The sequence below is a fragment of the Scyliorhinus canicula genome, chromosome 26 (genome assembly GCF_902713615.1).
Source record: "Scyliorhinus canicula chromosome 26, sScyCan1.1, whole genome shotgun sequence".
Classification (NCBI taxonomy): Eukaryota; Metazoa; Chordata; class Chondrichthyes; order Carcharhiniformes; family Scyliorhinidae; genus Scyliorhinus; species Scyliorhinus canicula.
Genome location: NC_052171.1, coordinates 7,771,333 through 7,797,266, shown reverse-complemented (window position 1 = coordinate 7,797,266; position 25,934 = coordinate 7,771,333). Strand labels below are relative to the sequence as shown.

General features: G+C 53.2%; 2 protein-coding genes across 6 annotated transcripts in view; one reads left to right on the top strand and one right to left on the bottom strand.

Annotated features, from left to right (window-relative positions):
* Nucleotides 1-16,830, bottom strand: part of dmtn (dematin actin binding protein) — a 77,250-nt gene extending 60,420 nt beyond the window's left edge. For 2 of the 4 annotated variants that reach the window (XM_038785717.1, XM_038785722.1), the window contains exons 1-2: nucleotides 16,578-16,830; nucleotides 15,960-16,159 (exon numbers count right to left, since the gene is read on the bottom strand). The gene's annotated coding sequence lies outside the window, so the exon portion shown is untranslated. Of the gene's footprint in view, nucleotides 1-15,959; nucleotides 16,209-16,577 lie in introns of those variants that run through there. The other 2 variants (XM_038785719.1, XM_038785718.1) reach the window with 2 other exon arrangements.
* The window catches only part of lgi3 (leucine-rich repeat LGI family, member 3), a 103,538-nt gene that overhangs the window by 37,357 nt on the left and 40,247 nt on the right, over nucleotides 1-25,934 (top strand). The window lies entirely within an intron of this gene.

Genomic DNA, 25,934 nt, shown 5'->3' with positions numbered 1-25,934 from the left:
ACACAGGCCCTCTTGCTGTATACACACAGACCCTCTTGCTGTATACACACAGTCCCTCTTGCAGTATACACACAGCCCCTCTTGCTGTATACACACAGCCCCACTAGCTATATACACACAGCCCCTCTTGCTGTATACACACAGCCCCTCTTGCTGTACACACAGCCCCTCTTGCTGTATGCACACAGCATTTCTCGCTGTATACACACAGCCACTCTCGCTGTATACACACAGCCCCTCTTGCTGTGTACACACAGCCCCGCTTGCTGTGTACACACAGCCCTTCTTGCTGTATACACACAGTCCCTCTTGCTGTATACACACAGTCCCTCTTGCTGTATACACACAGCCACTCTCGCTGTATACACACAGCCCCCCTTGCTGTGTACACACAGCCCCTCTTGCTGTGTACACACAGCCCCTCTTGCTGTATACACACAGCCCCTCTCGCTGTATACACACAGCCCCTCTTGCTGTGTACACACAGCCCCTCTTGCTGTATACACACAGCCCCTCTTGCTGTATACACACAGTCCCTCTTGCAGTATACACACAGCACCTCTTGCTGTATACACACAGCCTCTCTTGCTGTGTACACACAGCCCCTCTCGCTGTATACACACAGCCCCTCTTGCTGTACACACAGCCCCTCTTGCTGTATACACACAGCCCCTCTTGCTGTATACACACAGCCCCTCTTCCTGTATATACACAGCCCCTCTTGCTGTACACACAGCCCCTCTTGCTGTATACACACAGCCCCTCTTGCTGTATACACACAGCATTTCTCGCTGTATACACACAGCCCCTCTTGCTGTATACACACAGTCCCTCTTGCTGTATACACACAGACCCTCTTGCTGTATACACACAGCCCCTCTAGCTGTATACACACAACCCCTCTTGCTGTACACACACAGCCCCTCTTGCTGTATACAGACAGCCCCTCTTGCTGTACACACACAGCCTCTCTTGCTGTGTACACACAGTCCCTCTTGCTGTGTACACACAGCCCCTCTTGCTGTACACACAGCCCCTCTTGCTGTATGCACACAGCATTTCTCGCTGTATACACACAGCCCCTCTTGCTGTATACACACAGCCCCTCTTGCTGTATACACACAGCATTTCTCGCTGTATACACACAGTCCCTCTTGCAGTATACACACAGCACCTCTTGCTGTATACACACAGCCTCTATTGCTGTGTACACACAGCCCCTCTTGCTGTATACACACAGCCCCTCTTGCTGTATACACTCAGACCCTCTTGCTGTATACACACAGCATTTCTCGCTGTATACACACAGCCCCTCTTGCTGTATACACACAGCCCCTCTTGCTGTGTACACACAGCCCCTCTTGCTGTATACACACAGCCTCTCTTGCTGTATACACACAGACCTTCTTGCTGTATACACACAGCCCCTCTTGCTGTATACACACAGCCCCTCTTGCTGTATACACACAGCCCCTCTTGCTGTACACGCACAGCCCCTCTTGCTGTATACAGACAGCCCGTCTTGCTGTACACACACAGCCCCTCTTGCTGTGTACACACAACCCCTCTTGCTGTATACACACAGCCCCTCTCGCTGTATACACACAGCCCCTCTTGCTGTATCCTCACAGCCCCTCTTGCTGTACACACACAGCCCCTCTCGCTGTATACACACAGCCCCTCTTGCTGTATACACACGGCCCCTCTCGCTGTATACACACAGCCCCTCTCGCTGTATACACACAGCCCCTCTTCCTGTACACATGGCCCCTCTCGCTGTATGCACACAGCCCCTCTTGCTGTATACAGAGCCCCTCTTGCAGTACACACACAGCCCATCTTGCTGTACACACACACAGCCCCTCTTGCTGTGTACACACAGCCCCTCTTGCTGTATACACACAGCCCCTCTTGCTGTGTACACACAGCCCCTCTTGCTGTATACACACAGCCCCTCCTGCTGTGTGCACACAGCTTGCCTTGCTGTATACACACAACCCCTCTTGCTGTATACACACAGCCCCTCTTGCTGTACACACAGCCCCTCTCGCTGTATACACACAGCCCCTCTTGCTGTATACACACAGCCCCTCTTGCTGTATACACACAGCCCCTCTTGCTGTATAAACACAGCCCCTCTTGCTGTATACACACAGCCCCTCTTGCTGTATACACACAGCCCCTCTTGCTGTATACACACAACCCCTCTTGCTTTATACACACAGCCCCTCTTCCTGTATACACACAGCCCCTCTTGCTGTATACACACAGACCCTCTTGCTGTACACACACAGACCCTCTTGCAGTATACACACAGCAACTCTTGCAGTATACAAACAGCACCTCTTGCTGTGTACACACAGCCCCTCTTGCTGTGTACACACAGCCCCTCTTGCTGTATACACACAACCCCTCTTGCTGTATACACACACAACCCCTCTTGCTGTATACACACAGCCCCATTCGCTGTATACACACAGCCCCTCTCGCTGTATACACACAGCCCCTCTCGCTGTACACACACAGCCCCTCTTGCTGTATACACACAACACCTCTTGCTGTATACACACAACCCCTCTTGCTGTATACACACAGCCCCATTCGCAGTATACACACAGCCCCTCTCGCTGTATACACACAGCCCCTCTTGCTGTACACACACAGCCCCTCTCACTGTATACACAAAGCCCCTCTTCCTGTACACACGGCCCCTCTCGCTGTATACACACAGCCCCTCTTGCTGTACACACACAACCCCTCTTGCTGTACACACACAGCCCCTCTTGCTGTGTACACACAGCCCCTCTTGCTGTATACACACAGCCCCTCTTGCTGTGTACACACAGCCCCTCTTGCTGTACACGCACAGCCCCTCTTGCTGTGTGCACACTGCTTGTCTTGCTGTATACACACAGCCCCTCTTGCTGTATACACACAGCCCCTCTTGCTGAATGCACACAGCATTTCTCGCTGTATACACACAGCCACTCTCGCTGTATACACACAGCCCCTCTCGCTGTATACACACAGTCCCTCTTGCAGTATACACACAGCCTCTCTTGTTGTGTACACACACCCCCTCTTCCTGTATACACACAGCCCCTCTTGATGTATACACACAGCCCCTCTTGCTGTATACACACAGCCCCTCTTGCTGTATACACATAGACCCTCTACTGTATAGACACAGCATTTCTCGCTGTATACACACAGTCCCTCTTGCAGTATACACACAGCACCTCTTGCTGTATACACACAGTCCCTCTTGCAGTGTACACACAGCACCACTTGCTGTATACACACAGCCCCTCTTGCTGTGTACACACAGCCCCTCTCGCTGTATACACATAGCCCCTCTTCCTGTACACACGGCCCCTCTCGCTGTATACACACAGCCCCTCTTGCTGTACACACACAACCCCTCTTGCTGTACACACACAGCCCCTCTTGCTGTGTACACACAGCCCCTCTTGCTGTATACACACAGCCCCTCTTGCTGTGTACACACAGCCCCTCTTGCTGTACACACACAGCCCCTCTTGCTGTGTGCACACTGCTTGTCTTGCTGTATACACACAGCCCCTCTTGCTGTATACACACAGCCCCTCTTGCTGTATGCACACAGCATTTCTCGCTGTATACACACAGCCACTCTCGCTGTATACACACAGCCCCTCTCGCTGTATACACACAGTCCCTCTTGCAGTATACACACAGCCTCTCTTGTTGTGTACACACAGCCCCTCTTCCTGTATACACACAGTCCCTCTTGATGTATACACACAGCCCCTCTTGCTGTATACACACAGCCCCTCTTGCTGTATACACATAGACCCTCTACTGTATAGACACAGCATTTCTCGCTGTATACACACAGTCCCTCTTGCAGTATACACACAGCACCTCTTGCTGTATTCACACAGTCCCTCTTGCAGTGTACACACAGCACCACTTGCTGTATACACACAGCCCCTCTTGCTGTGTACACACAGCCCCTCTCGCTGTATACACATAGCCCCTCTTCCTGTACACACGGCCCCTCTCGCTGTATACACACAGCCCCTCTTGCTGTACACACACAGCCCCTCTTGCTGTACACACACAGCCCCTCTTGCTGTGTACACACAGCCCCTCTTGCTGTATACACACAATCCCTCTTGCTGTGTACACACAGCCCCTCTTGCTGTATACACACAGCCCCTCTTGCAGTATACACACAGCCCCTCTTGTTGTACACACACAGCCCCACTAGCTGTATACACACAGACCCACTTGCTGTATGCACACAGCATTTCTCGCTGTATACACACAGCCACTCTCGCTGTATACACACAGCCCCTCTCGCTGTATACACACAGTCCCTCTTGCAGTAGACACACAGCACCTCTTGCTGTATACACACAGCCTCTCTTGCTGTGTACACACAGCCCCTCTTCCTGTATACACACAGCCCCTCTTGCTGTACACACAGCCCCTCTTGCTGTATGCACACAACCCCTCTTGCTGTACACACACAGCCCCTCTTGCTGTATACACACAGCCCATCTCGCTGTACACACGCAGCCCCTCTTGCTGTACACACACAGCCCCTCTTGCTGTATAAAGAGCTCCTCTTGCTGTACACACACAGTCCCTCTTGCTGTGTACACACAGCCCCTCTCGCTGTATACACGCCCCCTCTTGCTGTATACACACATCCCCTCTTGCTGTATACACACAGCCCCTCTTGCTGTATACACACAGCCCCTCTTGCTGTACACACACAGCCCCTCTCGCTGTATGCACACAGCCCCTCTTGCTGTATGTACACAGCCCCTCTCGCTGTATACACACAGCCCCTCTTGCTGGACACACACAGCCCCTTTTGCTGTGTACACAGCCCCTCTTGCTGTACACACACAGCCCCTCTTGCTGTACACACAGCCCCTCTTGCTGTATACACACAGCCCCTCTTGCTGTACACACACAGCCCCTCTTGCTGTACACACACAGTCCCTCTTGCAGTATACACACAGCACCTCTTGCAGTATACAAACAGCACCTCTTGCTGTGTACACACAGCCCCTCTTGCTGTGTACACACAGCCCCTCTTGCTGTATACACACAACCCCTCTTGCTGTATACACACACAACCCCTCTTGCTGTATACACACAGCCCCATTCGCTGTATACACACAGCCCCTCTCGCTGTATACACACAGCCCCTCTTGCTGTACACACACAGCCCCTCTTGCTGTATACACACAACACCTCTTGCTGTATACACACAACCCCTCTTGCTGTATACACACAGCCCCATTCGCAGTATACACACAGCCCCTCTCGCTGTATACACACAGCCCCTCTTGCTGTACACACACAGCCCCTCTCGCTGTATACACACAGCCCCTCTCACTGTATACACAAAGCCCCCCTTCCTGTACACACGGCCCCTCTCGCTGTATACACACAGCCCCTCTTGCTGTACACACACAACCCCTCTTGCTGTACACACACAGCCCCTCTTGCTGTGTACACACAGCCCCTCTTGCTGTATACACACAGCCCCTCTTGCTGTGTACACACAGCCCCTCTTGCTGTACACACACAGCCCCTCTTGCTGTGTGCACACTGCTTGTCTTGCTGTATACACACAGCCCCTCTTGCTGTATACACACAACCCCTCTTGCTGTATGCACACAGCATTTCTCGCTGTATACACACAGCCACTCTCGCTGTATACACACAGCCCCTCTCGCTGTATACACACAGTCCCTCTTGCAGTATACACACAGCCTCTCTTGTTGTGTACACACAGCCCCTCTTCCTGTATACACACAGCCCCTCTTGATGTATACACACAGCCCCTCTTGCTGTATACACACAGCCCCTCTTGCTGTATACACACAGCCCCTCTTGCTGTATACACATAGACCCTCTACTGTATAGACACAGCATTTCTCGCTGTATACACACAGTCCCTCTTGCAGTATACACACAGCACCTCTTGCTGTATACACACAGTCCCTCTTGCAGTGTACACACAGCACCACTTGCTGTATACACACAGCCCCTCTTGCTGTGTACACACAGCCCCTCTCGCTGTATACACATAGCCCCTCTTCCTGTACACATGGCCCCTCTCGCTGTATACACACAGCCCCTCTTGCTGTACACACACAACCCCTCTTGCTGTACACACACAGCCCCTCTTGCTGTGTACACACAGCCCCTATTGCTGTATACACACAGCCCCTCTTGCTGTGTACACACAGCCCCTCTTGCTGTACACACACAGCCCCTCTTGCTGTGTGCACACTGCTTGTCTTGCTGTATACACACAGCCCCTCTTGCTGTATACACACAGCCCCTCTTGCTGTATGCACACAGCATTTCTCGCTGTATACACACAGCCACTCTCGCTGTATACACACAGCCCCTCTCGCTGTATACACACAGTCCCTCTTGCAGTATACACACAGCCTCTCTTGTTGTGTACACACAGCCCCTCTTCCTGTATACACACAGTCCCTCTTGATGTATACACACAGCCCCTCTTGCTGTATACACACAGCCCCTCTTGCTGTATACACATAGACCCTCTACTGTATAGACACAGCATTTCTCGCTGTATACACACAGTCCCTCTTGCAGTATACACACAGCACCTCTTGCTGTATACACACAGTCCCTCTTGCAGTGTACACACAGCACCACTTGCTGTATACACACAGCCCCTCTTGCTGTGTACACACAGCCCCTCTCGCTGTATACACATAGCCCCTCTTCCTGTACACACGGCCCCTCTCGCTGTATACACACAGCCCCTCTTGCTGTACACACACAGCCCCTCTTGCTGTACACACACAGCCCCTCTTGCTGTGTACACACAGCCCCTCTTGCTGTATACACACAATCCCTCTTGCTGTGTACACACAGCCCCTCTTGCTGTATACACACAGCCCCTCTTGCAGTATACACACAGCCCCTCTTGTTGTACACACACAGCCCCACTAGCTGTATACACACAGACCCACTTGCTGTATGCACACAGCATTTCTCGCTGTATACACACAGCCACTCTCGCTGTATACACACAGCCCCTCTCGCTGTATACACACAGTCCCTCTTGCAGTAGACACACAGCACCTCTTGCTGTATACACACAGCCTCTCTTGCTGTGTACACACAGCCCCTCTTCCTGTATACACACAGCCCCTCTTGCTGTACACACAGCCCCTCTTGCTGTATGCACACAACCCCTCTTGCTGTACACACACAGCCCCTCTTGCTGTATACACACAGCCCATCTCGCTGTACACACGCAGCCCCTCTTGCTGTACACACACAGCCCCTCTTGCTGTATAAAGAGCTCCTCTTGCTGTACACACACAGTCCCTCTTGCTGTGTACACACAGCCCCTCTCGCTGTATACACGCCCCCTCTTGCTGTATACACACATCCCCTCTTGCTGTATACACACAGCCCCTCTTGCTGTATACACACATCCCCTCTTGCTGTACACACACAGCCCCTCTCGCTGTATGCACACAGCCCCTCTTGCTGTATGTACACAGCCCCTCTCGCTGTATACACACAGCCCCTCTTGCTGGACACACACAGCCCCTTTTGCTGTGTACACAGCCCCTCTTGCTGTACACACACAGCCCCTCTTGCTGTACACACAGCCCCTCTTGCTGTATACACACAGCCCCTCTTGCTGTACACACACAGCCCCTCTTGCTGTACACACACATCCCCTCTTGCTGTGTACACACAGCCCCTCTTACTGTATACAGAGCCCCTCTCGCTGTGTACACACAGCTTGTCTTGCTGTATACACACAGCCCCTCTTGCTGTACACACAGTCCCTCTCGCTGTATACAGAGCCCCTCTCGCTGTATACAGAGCCCCTCTTGCTGTATACAGAGCCCCTCTCGCTGTGTGCACACAGCCCCTCCCGCTGTACACACAGCCCCTCTTGCTGGACACACACAGCCCCTCTTGCTGTGTACACAGCCCCTCTTGCTGTACACACACAGCCCCTCTTGCTGTACACACAGCCCCTCTTGCTGTATACACACAGCCCCACTAGCTGTATACACACAGACCCACTAGCTGTATGCACACAGCATTTCTCGCTGTATACACACAGCCACTCTCGCTGTATACACACAGCCCCTCTCGCTGTATACACACAGTCCCTCTTGCAGCAGACACACAGCACCTCTTGCTGTATACACACAGCCTCTCTTGCTGTGTACACACAGCCCCTCTTCCTGTATACACACAGCCCCTCTTGCTGTACACACAGCCCCTCTTGCTGTATGCACACAACCCCTCTTGCTGTACACACACAGCCCCTCTTGCTGTATACACACAGCCCATCTCGCTGTACACACGCAGCCCCTCTTGCTGTACACACACAGCCCCTCTTGCTGTATAAAGAGCTCCTCTTGCTGTACACACACAGTCCCTCTTGCTGTGTACACACAGCCCCTCTCGCTGTATACACACCCCCTCTTGCTGTATACACACATCCCCTCTTGCTGTATACACACAGCCCCTCTTGCTGTATACACACAGCCCCTCTTGCTGTACACACACAGCCCCTCTCGCTGTATGCACACAGCCCCTCTTGCTGTATGTACACAGCCCCTCTCGCTGTATACACACTGCCCCTCTTGCTGGACACACACAGCCCCTTTTGCTGTGTACACAGCCCCTCTTGCTGTACACACACAGCCCCTCTTGCTGTACACACAGCCCCTCTTGCTGTATACACACAGCCCCTCTTGCTGTACACACACAGCCCCTCTTGCTGTACACACACATCCCCTCTTGCTGTGTACACACAGCCCCTCTTGCTGTATACAGAGCCCCTCTCGCTGTGTACACACAGCTTGTCTTGCTGTATACACACAGCCCCTCTTGCTGTACACACAGTCCCTCTCGCTGTATACAGAGCCCCTCTCGCTGTATACAGAGCCCCTCTTGCTGTATACAGAGCCCCTCTTGCTGTGTGCACACAGCCCCTCTTGCTGGACACACACAGCCCCTCTTGCTGTGTACACAGCCCCTCTTGCTGTACACACACAGCCCCTCTTGCTGTACACACAGCCCCTCTTGCTGTATACACACAGCCCCTCTTGCTGTGTACACACAGCCCCTCTTGCTGTATACAGAGCCCCTCTTGCTGTACACACAGCCCCTCTCGCTGTATACAGAGCCCCTCTCACTGTATACACAGCCCCTCTTGCTGTATACACAGCCCCTCTTGCTGTATACACACAGCCCCTCTCGCTGTACACACAGCCCCTCTCGCTGTGTACACACAGCCCCTCTTGCTGTATACACAGCCCCCCTCGCTGTATACAGAGCCCCTCTCGCTGTATACACAGCCCCTCTCACTGTATACACAGCCCCTCTCGCTGTATACACACAGTCCCTCTCGCTGTATACACACAGCCCGTCTCGCTGTATACACAGCCCCTCTTGCTGTCTATTCACAGACATTGGCACGGGGCCAAACTTCAAAATCAATTGAGCTAACAAAACAAGGTGAAACGTATTTAATTTGGTGACATTGCAAACCATTCTATTTTCAGATGTAGACGATCTTTCCAGTTGACCTGTGAGTTGAGTAAGGTAATGAGGGAAGCTGCTCGATTTGCCTCTCAATGAAAGATTCGAATCGATATTGCAGCATTAAAGTGTTGGCCTCAAGCTGATTGGCACAACGTCAAATTTCAATGTAAAAGACTTGAGTATTCCTGCTGACTGGTTTATCTCATTTATACAGTCCGATTCAGCAACAACCTGAAGATGGAAGCTTTTAAATAGACGATAAGGACATCGACCAAGTCTGAACTGTCTGAATTTATGCTCAAACCTCCCCGAGGTTGTCTTGCTTAATTTAATGCTGCTTCTGGAGGAGATTTCGGAAGTTAGCTACCCTCCTTACCTGAAGTGGCCAATAATGCGGATTTAGCTGGACCTCCCGAAGCCTGGCCTGTTGCAGGAAGTGCGATAACGCTTGGCTAACAGGATAGGACACACATTTTGAGAGTCCATCAGTTCCATCGCACAATGGTTTGATCCAGGGCAGCAGGAAGTAAAGGATATCCACCGAACGGGTCTCCCCCTCGGAAAAGTGGGTGACCACAGGTATTGGGTCTTCTTTTGATATGTGTTAATGACCTTGACTTCAGAGTTTACAAGCCAGGGTGCGCTCAGTGTGGGGGGGTGAAGGGGGGGGGGGGGGGGGAGACTTCAGCTGCACACAAGGCAAGAGGTACAATTATAATGGGAGGAGATGCGGGGGTGAGACGGGATGGGGGGGGGTGGGGGGTTTAGCAAATCCTTGAAGGTTGTCGGACAAGCTGAGAAGCCTGGAGGTCGCCGTCCACCCTGGGGTCACTCCCTCCATCCAGGGGTCACCTCCCTCCATCCAGGGGTCACCTCCCTCCATCCAGGGGTCACCTCCATCCAGGGGTCACCTCCCTCCATCCAGGGGTCACACTCCCTCCATCCAGGGGTCATCTCCCTCCATCCAGGGGTCGCCTCCCTCCATCCAGGGGTCACACTCCCTCCATCCAGGGGTCACACTCCCTCAATCCAGGGGTCACCACTCCCTCCATCCAGGGGTCACTCCCTCCATCCAGGGGTCACCTCCCTCCATCCAGGGGTCACCACTCCCTCCATCCAGGGGTCACCTCCCTCCATCCAGGGGTCACCTCCCTCCATCCAGGGGTCACCTCCCTCCACCCAGGGGTCACCACTCCCTCCATCCAGGGGTCACCACTCCCTCCATCCAGGGGTCACCTCCCTCCATCCAGGGGTCACCTCCCTCCATCCAGGGGTCACCCTCCATCCAGGGGTCACCACTGCCTCCATCCAGGGGTCACCTCCCTCCATCCAGGGGTCACCTCCCTCCATCCAGGGGTCACTTCCCTCCATCCAGGGGTCACCTCCCTCCATCCAGGGGTCACACTCCCTCCATCCAGGGGTCACACTCCCTCCATCCAGGGATCACCTCCCTCCATCCAGGGGTCACCTCCCTCCATCCAGGGGTCACCTCCCTCCATCCAGGGGTCACCTCCCTCCATCCAGGGGTCACCTCCCTCCATCCAGGGGTCACACTCCCTCCATCCAGGGGTCACCTCCCTCCATCCAGGTGTCATCTCCCTCCATCCAGGGGTCACCACTCCCTCCATCCAGGGGTCACCTCCCTCCATCCAGGGGTCACCTCCCTCCATCCAGGGGTCACCTCCCTCCATCCAGGGGTCACCTCCCTCCACCCAGGGGTCACCACTCCCTCCATCCAGGGGTCACCACTCCCTCCATCCAGGGGTCACCTCCCTCCATCCAGGGGTCACCTCCCTCCATCCAGGGGTCACCCTCCATCCAGGGGTCACCCTCCCTCCATCCAGGGGTCACCTCCCTCCATCCAGGGGTCACCTCCCTCCATCCAGGGGTCACACTCCCTCCATCCAGGGGTCACCACTCCCTCCATCCAGGGGTCACCTCCCTCCACCCAGGGGACACACTCCCTCCATCCAGGGGTCACCTCCCTCCATCCAGGGGTCACACTCCCTCCATCCAGGGGTCACACTCCCTCCATCCAGGGGTCACCCTCCATCCAGGGGTCACACTCCCTCCATCCAGGGGTCACCTCCCTCCATCCAGGGGTCACACTCCCTCCATCCAGGGGTCACCACTCCCTCCATCCAGCGGACACCTCCCTCCATCCAGGGGTCACCTCCCTCCATCCAGGGGTCACCACTCCCTCCATCCAGGGGCCTGGATTCCGATTACAATGCAAACATTAAACCTTTGAATGATCAAGTATTTCAAAAACATAGTGGCGGCTTTGTAAATATGTCCAAAAAACAAACTTGCATTTATATAGCGTCTTACTGAGCCACCAGACAGCCCAGAACACTTTGTAGGCCAAGAAATAATGGATTTAGAGTACTCAGTTATTTCTTTTCCAATTAAGGGGCAATTTAGCGTGGCCAATCCACCTACCCTGCACATCTTTGGGTTGTGGGGGTGAGACCCAAGCAGACACGGGGAGAATGTGCAAACTCCACACGGACAGTGACTCGGGGCCGGGATCGAACCCGGGTCCTCGGTGCCGTGAGGCAGCAGTGCTAACCTCTGCGCTACCCTGCGGCCCTAAAAGATGCACTTTACGAAGTGTACGCACTGCTGTAATGTAGGAAACACAGCAGGCAGTTTGCACACAGCAAGATCCCATAGCCAGCAATGTGACCACAACCAGGCTGCTCCTCCGACAGTGCAGCACTCCCCTCAGCACTGCACTGGGAGTATCGGCCTGGATTTTATACACAGGCCCTGGCTTGGGCCTACGAACCAGCAACCTCCTGACTCCAAGGCGAGATTGCTCAAGAAAAGAAGATATCAACAACTTTAAACCAGAGCTCCTCCCAACCTCTAAGGTTGCTGTTCAACCAGGGCACAGAACTCGGAGGCAAGGGTGGCGTTGGGGTTTAACAAGTGTGCCATTAGGGGACTGAATAATGCAGTGAGTTCAAACGCTGCCATTTGCCTCTGTGATCGGGACATGGTGGGCAGGGAGTGTCTGCTGCCTCTGGTACTTCTTTCGGCTGCTGGTTTGAATTTGAGCCCCAGGTGCATAAGAGGCTGCAGCATGGAGTGAATATAATCCAGCATTCATCCGGTAAAAGCACGCAGGGGCAGAGAAAGGACATGCCGACCTTGGCGCGTGCGGGAAAGGTCAGGGATGGTAACTTGACGCAGCGATGACTGACCCCTGACATCCCCACAGCAGGAGGGAGAGATGTGGAGAGGCTAAATCTATTCCCCAGCACTGTGCCCGTCCAGGAGCATCAGGCCCAGATAGAAAGAGGAGCAGAGCTGGTGGGGCTGTGTCTGGTGCTGGAGCTGTACAGAGCACACAGGTCAATCTTCACAGGTGACACTGTGCTAGAGGGGCAGGATACTGGAAGCTAGTGACAAGCTGGAGCTTGTTCATTGCTGGCACCAGGTTGGCCGACAGGCAACACCTGTTGCCATCAGTTGGCAAGCAGTTGGAACCAGTGGCCGAGACAGTTGGCAGGCATTTCTAAAAGTTGGGGACAGAGCTGCCTGTGTCATGCTCAATGTGCGTAGCTCCGACCGAGCCCTTGGTTAGGGCGGCACGGTGGCACAGTGGTTAGCACTGCTGCTTCACAGCGCCAGTGTCGCGGGTTCGATTCCGGCCTTGGGTGACTTTGTGGAGTCTGCATGTTCTCCCCCCCCGTGTGTGCGTGGGTTCCCTCCGGGTGCTCCGGTTTCCCCCCACAGTCCAAAGACGTGCAGGTTAGGTGGATTGGCCGTGATCGATTGCCCCTTAGGGTGGGGCTGCAGGAATAGGACAGGGGATTGGGCCTAGATAGGGTGGCCTTTCAGAGGGTCGGTGCAGACCCGATGGGCCGAATGGCCTCCTTCTGCACTGTGGGGATTCTATGAATCTATTCCATGATTCAATAGCAGACCCCGTGCAAAGATTCCACATCTAAACCATCGGAAACTTTCAGCAGCCTTGTCATTTTCTCCCAAGTCACCGTCATCCTGGTGATTGGTATTCCAAATGTCACCCCATAAAGCACAGAATCTGAGCTCTGTGCTGAGGTAACTTTAAGAACTCGAAGGGTCCTTGTGATTAAGAACAACCCAGAACATTAAAAAACAGGGGCAGAAGTAGACCATTCAGCCCCTCGCCTGCCCCGCCATTCAGAATGACCATGGCTCGTCTCCTGCATACTTACTGCTCCTTCATTCCTGAGGGAGCAAAACTCTAACGATTCCGGCATTGAATGCTGCCGATGATGGACAATCCACAGCCCTCTCCGCGGCCGGGAATTCCACGGGTTCGCACGCCGACGGGTGTAGAGATTTCTCCTCATCTCTGCCCCGATATTCCTGAGGGCCTTCGAATAAAGGCCCTCTCCGAAACACCGATCGCTTTGCCCCGGCCGGTCACTTCCTTCAATCCTGCTTTCAGCGAGTGAGCTGGGGGCAGCCCGCTCAGTCAGTCAGTCAGTCAGCCGTGTGGGGGGGGGGGGGGGGGGGGGGTCGGTGCTGAGGGTGCCACCTTCCAACTGGGACGCCAAGCCGGGAATGCTGTGGGCGGGGTGGGGGGGGAGGGGGGTGATAGGTCCCACGGGACCAACTTGGAGGAGGAAGGGAGGAGGCCTCGCGCTGTCCTAGCCAACATTCCACCCTCCACCCACGCCACCAAGTGGGAGGTCGCCTGGCCCTTCAGCCCGTCGGCTGCTGTGCCTCACGAGAGCTCCATCGCTCAGGCTGCGGCCTTCCAGGCACGCGGACGCTGCTCCGTAAAACGCCGCTTCCCCTTTCCTTTACTCCCCCACCCGGTGCTTTCTGGAGAGGCAGGGTGCCCGGCGGGGAGGTCGCAGGCCAAGCAACGAGCCCCGGCCTCCCCCAAACACCAGTGGGCCGGGAATGGGAGGAGAGTGAAAATTATCAGTAGCTCCGTCCTTCTCACCCTCGCCCTTGTGGGAAGCCCTCTATGGCCGGGGAACTTCCCATGGGATCAGCGCTGTGTCGTGGTGCATACCGTCCGTGTAATAATAATAATAATAATCTTTATGAGTGTCACAAGTAGGCTTACATTAACACTGCAATGAAGTTACTGTGAAAAGCCCCTAGTCGCCACACTCCGGCGCCCGTTCGGGTACACGGAGGGAGAATTCAGAATGTCCGATTCACCCAACAAGCACGTCTTTCAGGGACTTGTGGGAGGAAACCGGAGCACCCGGAGGAAACCCACGCAGACACGGGGGAGAACGTGCAGACTCCGCACCGACAGTGACCCAAGCCGGGAATCGAACCCGGGACCCTGGAGCTGTGAAGCGACAGTGCTAACCACTGTGTTACCGTGCCGTGTAAACCGCCCCCCCACCCCCCCTCCTCGGTGTCATGTGGTCCAAAATTACCAATACCCCTCCCTTCCGGCGGCAAGCTATTCGGCCGTGGGGGGCAGCGCAGCCTCACCCAACACAAATAATGGGACAGTGACGATGAGCAACGACTGTGAGTTGCTCTTAAACTAAAAAAGAGTTTAGAGTGGAGAAAAAAAACACCAGCAGCACTGGTCAGCAGAATGAGTTATTAAACCGAATCAGGCTTCCAAGAGGGGAATGTTTATCTCATCCTATTGCCCATGACCCTCGGTCTGAAATGTTGAATCCTCCACGCCAGTCATGTCACAGCGACTATGCACCATCTCATAATCGCGGTGTAGAAACCCGCGGCCAAACGACACCTTTCCAATATTTTAACTTTAAATTCAATTTGATTTCTGTCGCCGCTATTTTGTACCGCTGGGGGTTTGCAGGAGGCTGCAGCGGCCAGAGAGTTTGAAAGTTCACTCTCAAAGCTGCACGCAGGTTGCGAAATATCGCTGAGCGTTAAGGAGGGAGTCCGGCGTGAGATGATCGGCCACAGTCCACCTGAGCCAACATCGAGACGCGGAGAGAGACGTGGGTCGTCTTTGCAATTCAGTTTGTATCTCTGGGTATTGGGAGCACCTCCTTCCCCTTTTCGACACAGCCTGCTTGTCAGCAGTGATCACATGTTAAGAAACATGTTAAGCAGCACGGTGGCACAGTGGGTTAGCACTGCTGCCTCACGGCGCTGAGGACCCGGATTCGATCCCGGGCCCTGGGTCACTGTCCGAATGGAGTTTGCACATTCTCCCCGTGTCTGCGTGGGTTTCGCCCCCACAACCCCACAATGTGCAGGGCAGGTGGATTGGCCATGCTAAATTGCCCCTTAATTGGAAAAAATTAATTGGGTACCTAAGTTGATTTTTAAAAAAGAAATAGAGGGATCTGCTGCTTCTGAACAGGAAGGGCATGGCAGATGGTATGGACGGCAAACGTGTGGCGAGGGAGCAACATTATTTCTGATGGGTTTCCAGTACTTACCGATGCCGCCACCAGCTCTCTCTCTGTGTGTGTCTGTCCGACTCTCTCTGAGCAGCTGCTATCACACTCAGCACAGGCTGGGTACCAGAATATCACTGGACGCCCTTCGCTTTGTCAAACCAAATGCCTTTTAGTGCTGGAAGCTTCCGGCTTCGCAGGGGAAAACTGCAAGCGCGTCCTTTTTGTGTTCCAAAATTGAACTGCAAATTTCAGAAGAGAATAAATCCTGTGATGATTCGGACGAACCAGTCCTCTCTTGGGGGGGGGGGGGGGGGGGGGGGGGGGGGAAGGAGGGGGGGTTTGTGGGGAGGAGGGAGGGGGCGGTGGAGGAATGCAAAAGGACTGAAAGGTTGCACTGCAAGATGGGGGAAAAAAGGGACCGAGGTTGTTCCCTGGAGGCCCGGCTCTCCTATTGCCAATATTAAGAGAGATACTGCGAGAAAACCAGCAGCACAAACTGCTAAATTGGTAATGTGCAGCCTGTTGCCTCCTCCCAGCAGATCATCAGCTGGGTAAATCCATTACCAGAGAGAAACAGGGGGTGGAGACGGGGCTGCATGACAAAGCAAAATTCACCAAAAACCCTGCAAAGCCTCAAAGGAATGCTTCTCCATTTACCTGACAGCCGGCAAAAACCACAGAGATCTATGGAGCGAGGCCTTCAATAGTGGCTGAAATTAATTACTGCTTTCACAGATGCTCCCGAGACTCCTGTACCATCGCATCCGTCTGTTGTGGCAGACTTATTATTTTCCAGAAAGGATAATAAACCCGTTTCAAGGTCACTGCGCCATAGATTTGCTCTATTTTCGTTTGTAGAAAAGCACTTCCTATTTTCAGTGGGCATCTTAAGCCATCATCCTACCCGCGCTCCCCCCCCCCACCCCTTCCAGTACAGCTTGGTTGCCTTGGTAACTGTCTCACTGGTACTAAACCTCAAGCAGGTCGCCGATTGATTAAGGCGTTGCGTCGTCACCAGAGTGGATATAATTCATCCCTGCCTGGGGAAACATTTCCGACAATGATTTAAAAGCGCTGGCATTTTCGAGTTGCACTTTTCGTGCCCGTGGGCCCCTCAAAAGCGCTTGCAGCCAATGAAGGTGTCGTCACTGTTATCATGTCGGAAACGCGGCAACCGATTTTCACACAGCAAGCGCCCCCAAACGGCCACCTGGTTCTGACCTGACAGATTGTGGGTGGGATTCTCCGTCGGCTGACGCTGGATTCGGGAGGCGGGACAGGGCGGAGAATCGGTTTTGACGCCGAAATCGGGGCCGGGCCCCAGTTTCACGCCAAAGCGCAATTCTCCGTCGCCTCGACAGCGGCGTCAATGCGCCCCATTCCGCATGTTATGTAAACGGCGTTGGCATATCGTTAGCGGGCCTGTGTTCACCGGGGCCTCCGCGTTCTCCGCCTCCACCGGGGCGAATTCCCGACGGCGAGGTTCACTTGTGCTTTTAACAAGGGTGAAACCGGCGGAGTGGCTGCTGAGGGAGAGAGAGAGCGAGGGGGGGGGGGGGGGAGTGTCCAACAGCGACATAGTTTGCTGACAGTTCGCTGGCCGGGGAGGGGGAGGTTCTGTCAGGGCCGGGGGAGGAGCGAGGGGTGGCCAGGAGGTGGGCTGTGGGGTTGGGGTGGACGGGCACGGAACGTCATTGCCGCAGCCGGCAAGGCAGCCGTGCGGCTGCGCACGCCGCTGTCTGCCCACTGTGGACGTAGGGCCACAGGTCGTATGGGTCCCCCCCCCAGGGCACACTCCTAGATGCCCTCTGACCCATCAGCTGTATGGGCGCGCTCCAGCACAGCCAGTGCCACCTTGTTGGCTGGGATGAGGGTGTGTGGGGGGAGGGTAATGTGTGTGTGCGGCTGGGATGAGTGTGTGTGGGGGGAGGGTAATGTGTGTGTGCGGCTGGGATGAGTGTGGGTGGGGAGGGTAATGTGTATGTGCGGCTGGGATGAGTGTGTGTGTGGGGAGGGTAATGTGTGTGTGTGGCTGGGATGAGTGTGGGTGGGGAGGGTAATGTGTATGTGCGGCTGGGATGAGTGTGGGTGGGGAGGGTAATGTGTATGTGCGGCTGGGATGAGTGTGGGTGGGGAGGGTAATGTGTATGTGCGGCTGGGATGAGTGTGTGTGGGGAGTGTAATGTGTATGTGCGGCTGGGATGAGTGTGTGTGGGGAGTGTAATGTGTGTGTGTGGCTGGGATGAGTGTGTGTGGGGAGAGTAATGTGTGTGTGCGGCTGGGATGAGTGTGTGTGGGGAGTGTAATGTGTGTGTGCGGCTGGGATGAGTGTGGGTGGGGAGGGTAATGTGTATGTGCGGCTGGAATGAGTGTGTGTGGGGGGTGTAATGTGTGTGTGGGGCTGGGATGAGTGTGGGTGGGGAGTGTAATGTGTGTGTGCGACTGGGATGAGTGTGGGTGGGGAGTGTAATGTGTGTGTGCGGCTGGGATGAGTGTGTGGGGGGAGGGTAATGTGTGTGGGGCTGGGATGAGTGTGGGTGGGGAGGGTAATGTGTGTGTGCGGCTGGGATGAGTGTGTGTGGGGAGGGTAATGTGTTTGTGCGGCTGCAGCTTGTCAGCCTCCCGAGTGTCAATCACGGATCCGACGAATCCCGCACCGTCTCCCGTTGGAATCGATTGTGATCCACGTGGCCCCGGTGCTAGCCCTTCTTTAGTCGCTGAATCGTTCCAGGTACGGCGGCGGTTTTTCTGCCAAATCCTCCCAAAAGGGAACAAAGTCCCCCGAGAGAGTGCGTTTAGCCGCGTGTCTCCCGACACTCACAGTGCCGAGAAACACGTGGCTGTTCAGCGCGACTCACTTTGAATGGGGAACGTGTGGCCGAGGTCACACACAGTTCCGGTTTTTTACAACGGGCAGCTCCGCTCGCCAGAACTCCCCGCTATAGCGAGAGATCGGGGCGCCATTTTGCTTCCTGAAGTCGATGACTGCTGACATTGAGGGAGAGATGGTTGTCGCTGCACCACTCCGCGAGGTTCTCAGTCTCCCTCCTGTATTCCGGCTCATCGTTGTTCGCGATCCGACCCACGATGGTCGCCTCATCGGCAAACCTGTAGATGGAGTTGGAGCCGCAGTGTCCCACAGAGCCATGCGTGTCGAAGGAGTAGAGTAGGGGGCTAAGTACACAGCCTTGCGGGGCCCCGGTATTGAGGACTATCGTGGTGGAGGTGTCGTCGTTTATCCTGACTGATTGTGGCCTGTGGGTCAGGAAGTCGAGGATCCAGTTGCAGAGGGAGGAGCCGAGTCCTCGGTTTTGGATAAGGTGAAGCTGTTTCCATTGTCAAGAGGGTTAGCAATCAGAGGAATTGGCAAAAACAACAACAGACGGGAGGGGAGGAGGAGGAGGAATGTTATTTACACAGCGAGTTGAAAGGACAGTGGAAGCAGATTCAACGGGAACTTTCAAAAGGAAACTGGAAGACTGAAAAGTGGAAAAATACGGCGGGGAAAGAACAGGGAGAGTGGGATAAAGTGGAGAGCTTTTCTAAAGAGCTGGGGGTACTGCAATAGTGATATCGGGAGAGTTACTTCCAGTGGGCCTTGCTGCTCAAGATCCGTCATTCGCGCCCCAGCCGCCCGGGAGGGGTGACATTGCAACAATGAGCTATTCTGTTCCAGTCGAACTCAGTGGCTCGGTTGCTGAAGCCAGGCCCCTCATTGCCCTCGCCGACATTTTCATTTCCCACCCCTCAGCCTTCCCTGTCCTTCTGGCATTCAGGGACAGAGCCTCGATTGTCCTTCATTTGTGTGGCATCTGGGGGCATCCATCTGCTGGATTACAACTTCACAGAGAACATACTTTGTTCCTTCCTCTGGACTGGATTCAAACTGAAGCCCTGGGGGCTACGGGAAGGTTCTGCTCAATCAATCAATACTCGTTTTACTCCAACCAGCATTCTTCCGACTGATGGACAATAAAGACAAGCAAAGACTTGACTGTTTCAAACTAGAACTAATGAGTGCTCCCTGATGGATACAGTGTGGGAGCTCCCAGCCGATGGTGATGCTTTCCAATGCTTCCCTTCCAGTGCTGAAGATCCAGGACAAGGATTTGGAGAGAGTTCAGACGGCGAGACTTTCCCAATGTTAGGAAGCAACGGTGGAATAAAAAGCATTTAGCCAATGTGAATCACTGACACCTCCCCTTGAAGGTGCTGCTTTCCCATTAATATTCCATTCCAGGACAGTTATTACAGGGGTTTATATTACAGCTTGGTCATTACATGTCAGTCATTTCACATTGCTGATTATTACAGGTCAGCTATTACATAGAACATAGAACATAGAACAGTACATCACAGAACAGGCCCTTCGGCCCTCGATGTTGGGCCGAGCCATGATCACCCTACTCAAACCCACGTATCCACCCTATACCCGTAATCCAACAACCCCCCCCTTAACCTTTTTAGGACACTACGGGCAATTTAGCATGGCCAATCCACCTAACCCGCACATCTTTGGACTGTGGGAGGAAACCGGAGCACCCGGAGGAAACCCACGCACACACGGGGAGGACGTGCAGACTCCACACAGACAGTGACCCAGCCGGGAATCGAACCTGGGACCCTGGAGCTGTGAAGCATTTATGCTAACCACCATGCTACCGTGCTGCCCAGATTGGTTACCGGGGACAGCGCAGTGGTCGATGGAGCCGCTGGTGAGGTTTCTCAAGGACTGCTTCGCCAAGCTGAAGAAGGACACACTTCGATTGATCAAGTGGTACAGATTGGTTATTGCAGATTGGTCATTACATGTCAGTCATTTCACATTGCTGATTATTACAGGTCAGTCAGTACAGATTGGTTATCGCAGATTGGTTATTACATGTCAGTCATTTCACTTTGCTGATTATTACAGGTCAGTTATTACAGATTGGTTATTACAGATTGGTTATTGCATGTCAGTCATTTCACTTTGCTGATTATTACAGGTCAGTTATTACAGATTGGTTATTACAGATTGGTTATTACATGTCAGTCATTTCACTTTGCTGATTATTACAGGGTGGTTATTACAGATTGGTTATCGCAGGTTTCTTATTACAGTGTCATTATTACAGATTGGCTATTACAGATGGTTATATTACAAGTTGGTCATTATATGTTGGTCATTTGACATGACATATTTCAGATTGCTGATTACAGGTTACTTATCACCGGTTGGTTATTAAAGGGTGGTTGGGGTCTCCCGGTGGTTGCCATGGAGGTCGCACGTTTGATAGCTCCCGCCTGCAACGGACTTTTGGAGCTGGGGGGGGGGGGAATGTTTATTTTACCATGTTATAGAACATAGAACATAGAACGATACAGCGCAGTACAGGCCCTTCGGCCCACGATGTTGCACCGACATGGGAAGTCAAAAACTAAAGGCCATCTAACCTACACCATGCCATTATCATCCATATGCTTATCCAATAAACTTTTAAATGCCCTCAATGTTGGCGAGTTCACTACTGTTGCAGGTAGGGCATTCCACGGCCTCACCACTCTTTGCGTAAAAAACCTACCTCTGACGTCTGTCCTATATCTATTACCCCTCAATTTAAGGCTATGTCCCCTCGTGCTAGCCACCTCCATCCGCGGGAGAAGGCTCTCGCTGTCCACCCTATCTAACCCTCTGATCATTTTGTATGCCTCTATTAAGTCACCTCTTAACCTTCTTCTCTCTAACGAAAACAACCTCAAGTTCATCAGCCTTTCCTCATAAGATTTTCCCTCCATACCAAGCAACATCCTGGTAAATCTCCTCTGCACCCGTTCCAAAGCTTCCACGTCCTTGTTGATGTCATTGTTTATGTTACTGTTATAAAAATGTTTCAAATACCTCAATAAAATATTTTTTAAAAAAAGGGTGGTTGGGACAACACGGTGGCACAGTGGTTACCACTGCCGCCTCACGGCGCCGAGGTCCCGGGTTCGATCCCGTCCCTGGGTCTCTGTCCGTGTGGAGTTTGCACATTCTCCCCGTGTTTGCGTGGGTTTCACCCCCCACAACCCAAAGATGTGCAGGGTAGGTGGATTGCCAAACTAAATTGCCCCTTAATTGGGAAAAATGAATTAGGTACTCTAAATTTAGAAAAGACGAAACAAATTAAAAATAAATTAAAGGGTGGCTATTACAGATTGGCTATTACAGGAACGGTTGAGGACTCTGGGTCTGTACTCGGAGTTTAGAAGGATGACGAGGGATATTATTGAAACTTACAGGATACTGCGAGGCCTGGATAGAGTGGACGTGGAGAGAATGTTTCCACTTGTAGGAAAAACTAGAACCAGAGGCACCATCTCAGACTGAAGGGATGATCCTTTAAAACAGAGATGAGGAGGAATTTCTTCAGCCAGAGGGTGGTGAATCTGTGGAACTCTTTGCCGCAGAAGGCTGTGGAGACCATATCACTGAGTGTCTTTAAGACAGAGATAGATAGGGGGCGAAATTCTCCCAAAGGGAGACAAAGTGCCGACGCCGGAGTGAAAACCGGAGTGTTTCACTCCGGTGTCGGAGGCCGCTTCTCGCTCCCTATTCTCCCACCCCCAGGGGGCTAGGAGCGGCGGTGCGTCAATCTCGGGCGCCGGGCCTTGACGCTTGCATCAAAGCAGCGCCGCCTGAATGACGTGGCCAGCGGCCTCTGAATGACGTCACCCGCGCATGCGCGGTTGCCGTCTTCCCCTCCGCTGCCCCGCAAGACATGGCGGATTGATCTTGCGGGGCGGCGGAGGGAAAAGAGTGCGTCTTTCAGAAACGCCGGCCCGACGATCAGTGGGCAACGATCGCGGGCCACACCCCTCCTGAGCACCCCCCCGGTGCTCGATTCTCCCTACGCCCCCCCCCACAGACCCCACACGCAGCGTTCGCACGCTGTTCACGCCGGCAGCGACCAGGTGTGGTTGGCGCCGGCGTGAACTGGTCGGAGAATGAGGATGAGAAAAATATCAGCCATGATTAAATTGCGGAGCAGACTCGATGCGCTAATTCTGCCCCTACTTCTTATGGTCTACTGGACTTATGGATGGGTATATCAGGATGGTTATTATTGGTTGGTAATTTCAGGATGGTTATTACAGGTTGGTTATTGCAGGTAGGTAATTTCAGGGTGGTTATTACAGGCTGGTTATTACAGGCTGGTTATTACAGGTCGGTAATTTCAGGATGGTTACTACACATTGGTAATTTCAGGATGGTTATTACAGAATGGTAACTACAGGTTGGTAATTTCAGGATGGTTATTATAGATTGGTTATTACAGGATGGTTACTACACATTGGCAATTTCAGGATGGTTATTACTGGTTGGTTATTACAGGTTGGCAATTTTAGGATGGTGATTAGAGGTCAGTAATTTCAGGGTGGTTATTACATATTTCTTATTACAGATTGGCTATTAAAGAATGGTTATCACAGGTTGGTAATTTCAGGATGGTTCTTACAGGTCGGTTATCATAGATTTATTATGACAGCTGGTTGTTCCCCGGGATCAGTGACCTTGGGCAGCCTCTGGCTTCTTCACCTACGATAATTTGTCACGTACAAACTAAGTTCATTGTTCCTCACACATTAACTGCTCGCCCAAGCGCCATTCGGCGACTGTCACAATGCAGGCTGAGTGTGGAACCCGTTCACATTGTCACAAGCCACATGGGCGACGCAGAGTGGCAGTGGTTGCTAAAGCGACAGAGCAGCTTTTCAGCAACGAATGGTGAGTCAATGGTAACATCAATCACCGGTTTTATTAACTGTCAGCTACTTCGAAACTGCTGGTGTGGATTGCGAATCAAACAAACAACAATGCCTCGAATAAATGCGGGCAAGGAAATAACACAGCAACTCTGTGTGAATACGAATCCTGAATTCTGTACTAATGGTGTAATAATAATCTTTGTTAGTGTCACAAGTCGGCTGCACACTGCAATGAGGTTACTGTGAAAGGCCCCTAGTCGCCACACTCCGGCGCCTGTTCGGGTACGCAGAGGGAGAATTCAGAATGTCCAATTCACCCTAACAAGCACGTCTTTCGGGACTTGTGGGAGGAAACCGGAGCACCCGGAGGAAACCCGCGCAGACACGGGGGAGAACGTGCAGACTCCGCACAGACGGTGACCCAAGCCGGGAATCGAACCCGGGACCCTGGCGCTGTGAAGCAACAAGTGCTAACCACTGTGCTACCGTGTTGCCCACGTAAAGCAGCTTCATAAAATGATGGAGTTTCCCATACTTTGCCACTTCGGTCCCATCTGCCGTTGGCAGAAATAGAAGTGGGGCGGGATTGTCCGGCGCTCCCACCGGCAGCCGGATTCTCCGTCCTGGAAGCTCCATTGTGGCCGGGACCCAGGGAGCACAGGGGCGGAGGATTCCGCCCGCAGTGTTTTCGAGGAAGTGAATGAATGTACGGAATGTTGAGTTGCTGATCTAACAGCGAGACCCACTGGCAGTTTAGACTGTGATTGGATTTCAGTAAGGGAGAGATTTTGAAACAAGTTGGACCGTGGATTGATTCACCCACTCCACCCGCCCTCCAAGGGAACGGTATTAAAACAGTACCTCCTTCAACTCTGGTCAGAAATGTTCAACATCAAGAATAAGAGACGCCTTCCGTGGAATTGGAGAGAAAATAAGTAAAGCCTACTTTGGTGGTTATTAGTGGAGTTAGATAAAATCGGACGGACCGCCAACATCGACTGGACGTAGCCCAGTCAACCCTGTGATGGGGTCCCCACCAACATCCCGAGATTGGTGCTGAAGTTGGGAGAGCTGTCCCACAATCTGGCCAAACAACAGCCTGACCGAGTCATCCTCACAGTCACCTTCCAGCTATGGGTTATGGATATAGGGTGGATACGCGGGCTTGAGTAGGGTGATCATTGCTCGGCACAACATCGAGGGCCGAAGGGCCTGTTCTGTGCTGTACTGTTCTATGTTCTATGTTCTAATAAACCCCCCTCCTGAACACCGCTGTGCGTGTGCCTGCACCTCACGGACTGCAGGGGTCGAAAAGGCAGCTCACCACCCCTATTTCATGGATAATTAGGGATGGGCAGTAAATGATGGCCTTGCCAGCGATCTCGTCAATGAGTAAGGACAATGTTCCAGCCGCCTTTATCCCCTGGGTATGTCCTGCCCTCCACCAGAGGTGGCGTGGTGCTATACAGTCAGGAGGGAGTGGCCCAGGAAGGCCTCAACGTTGACTCTGGACCCCATGAGGTCTCGTGGCATTAGACCAATCTGGGGCAAGGAAGCTCCATCTCCCAGCCTGGGCCGGTGGCAAGTAATGAGAGAGCCAGCATGAAGGGAAAGTCTACTTGACCTCATCTTCTCCGACTGACCACTCGCGAGTGTATCCACAGCAAGATTGGCCACCGCGTTGACCTTGTGGAGACAAGCCCCATCTTCAGAAAGAGGGCATCCTCTTATTGTGCGGCACTACCACCACGAGATTCAGACAGATCTAACAGACGGGCATTCTGAGACCCTGTGGACCATCAGCAGCAGCAGAACTGTATCCAACCGCAGTCTGTAATGTAGTGCTCGGCATATGCTTCCTCCCAATGTTGTCACCGAGCCAGTGGCTGATTCAGTGAGGGGTGTCGAAGCAACGCCAGGAGCAACGTCAGGTGAAAATGAGATGCCAAACTGGTGAACAACACAGGACGACATGCATCCTAAACGGCAGAAGCAGCGTGTTACAGGCAGAGAGCGACCAGCCATCCCATAATTGATGAATGGTCTTGAACAAAGAAACAACTCCTGAAGGAGGAGGCTCACCACGCTAACCCCAGCGATGGCGGGACTGCCTCATGAGGACTTTGATTTTGATCTGATTTTATTGTCACATGTCCCGAAGTACAGGGAAAAGTATCTTTCTGCGGCCGGGGGAACGCGCACAGTCGACAAAAAAAAATAATCAACAGAGTTAATTGACCAATGGTACATTGACAAACAGTGATTGGGGGGCAGCATGGTAGC